Source organism: Phalaenopsis equestris, unplaced genomic scaffold (genome assembly GCF_001263595.1).
Source record: "Phalaenopsis equestris unplaced genomic scaffold, ASM126359v1 Scaffold000175, whole genome shotgun sequence".
Classification (NCBI taxonomy): domain Eukaryota; kingdom Viridiplantae; phylum Streptophyta; class Magnoliopsida; order Asparagales; family Orchidaceae; genus Phalaenopsis; species Phalaenopsis equestris.
In genome coordinates this window covers 38122-40553 of record NW_018164617.1, presented here as the reverse complement: position 1 = coordinate 40553, position 2432 = coordinate 38122, and positions in this window count along the sequence as shown.

The window sequence follows — 2432 nt, the reverse complement described above, 5'->3', positions numbered from 1 at the left end:
TCAATTTCTTTGATACAGAGGTCGCAAAACAACAATTTGATTTCCTTTTCCCAGAGTGCTGGTGAACCATGTTCTTTAGCCTTACCAGTCATGTTACTACTACGATGAAGCAAAAATATGAAACACAACAATAGAGTATTCGATTAAAAAAATGATTAAAGAAAGCATAAGAATATAAAAAAATGATTAAAGAAAGCATAAAAATAAAAAAAGTACATAAAATTTAACGTGGTTCGGTCAACATGACCTACATCCACAGAAAAGGAGGCCAATAACTTTATTATAGCATCAAAGAAGAAGATACAAAGCTTTCATTCATACAGTACTCCCTCCTAGAAGCACAAAAAATCCATAATGATTCGTACATTACTCCCTCCCCTTTGATTCATACATAGAAATACAGTACTGCCAGCTTGCCAACACACCCCTTTGATTCATACATAGAAATATTACCACTGTCAGCTTGCCAAGTTCCAGCTTGCCAAGTACATAGAAATATTACCAATAAACAGTAAAGGAAGGCTGCCGAATATCTGAAGGTTCGGCTTCAGCAAACCCAAGCAAAGCAACCATCAGAGTTCCAAAAACTCGGCTCCATCAAACAAAAGTAAAAAAATAACAAAACTATCAATTTCAAGGTTCTGCTTCAACAAACCAAACCAAAGGAAACCCTTCTACTTTGAAGGTTCAGCAATTTCAAGGTTCAGCTTCAACAAACCAAACCAAAATGTTTAAATCCACAAAATCCATTTAACACAACCATATAAATAACCAAGTTGATGAGTTCAAACCAATATTCAAGAAACTAGCCAAATCGAGAAGCAATTAGAACATATGAGTAGCAAAATTGATAACATAGTTATCAATTTTGATGAATGTCAATTATAACAAAATTTGAGCAATTATATCATATGAGTTAACAAGTTGATGAGTTCAAAACAGCCATGGTGAGATAAAAGTGCTTCTACAGTAATTGAGCCAACAACCATGTATTCATTTCAGAAATGACCAAGTTCTCCAAAAAAAGAAACCATGAATAATATGAGATAAAATATTGGCTCCTTAAAAGAAACATATCTCATGGATCCATTCACTAAGAGCCAAGAAGATGCTTTCGCAATCCATACGGCTCAGAATAAGCATAAAATCCTCATATGATTTAAACCGATTGAAAGAATACAAGAGAAAGTTAGGTGAATCAACAAATTCACCCCATTAAATATAACTCATACATTCACTGACCCCTAATCAAGGAAGATATAACAATGAATTCTTCCTTACAATAATCCAACTCTCATGAAGAATATAATGATCAATTTTCACCATAAAACAGCCATATCGACAAGGAAAAAGGTTGTGTATGCTATATATGTAATCCTTTTATATTCATGAAAGGAATAGTCAAATTAAAATGTATAACCCGATGATTTGAAATCGTAAAGAACTGTTAAAGTATATGATTCATGTATAACCCGATGTTATATATGTATATCCTTTTTTGAATGGTACTTCCAAAACGGCAATCTTCCATTAGCAGATGCATAAATGTTTAAACCACAAAACAATCTATAATGTAAAACAACATAAGATATTCGCAGTTATCATGGATTTCTGCAGGTTCGGCTTCAGCAAACCCAAGCAAAACAACCATCAGATTTCCAAAAAACCGGCTCCATCAAACCATAGAAAAAAAAATTAAAAAACTATTAATTTCAAGGTTCAGCTTCAACACACCAAACCAAAGAAAACCCCGATAGTTTGAAGGTTAAGCAAATAAAAATGTTTATAGCAATAAAACAAAATCCCAAAAACTAAAGAGCAGACATTCTTCCTTTTTTTTTTTTGTATGTGAGAAACATGTTTAAATCCACAAAATCCATTTAACACAACCATATAAATAACCAAGTTGCTGAGTTCAAAGAAATATTCAAGAAACTAGCCAAACTGAGAAGCAACTATTTCAAATGAGGAGCAAAATAGATAACATAGTTCTTAAGAGGCTATAAAGAATAGAAATCAGTATTTCTCAAATGAACACAGAGCATATAATTCTAAGGTTATAAGTGCTTCTACAGTAATTGATCCAACAACAGTGTAATTGCTTCAACAGTGTTTCTACAAAACAATCTCTAATGTAACACTTCATACATGCTTAAACGGGCGCTAGATCTGCAACTTGGATGGACAATGCCAATTTTATCGCAAATCTAAGAGCTCGATTCGGGTAAGAATCGTTAATAAGCTACAGATCCACGTAAAAAATGAAGTAGTTTTTCATGTGACAAAAGATCAAACTAAGAAAAAGCCATACTTCGTTAATAAGCTACAGATCCACCACAGGAAAGAAGGAGAAAGGAAAAATTGCAGAAACAGGAAAGAGGTGAGAAGGAGAAAACATTAGGAGCCGCAAAACGTACATTCTTCCTCAGATC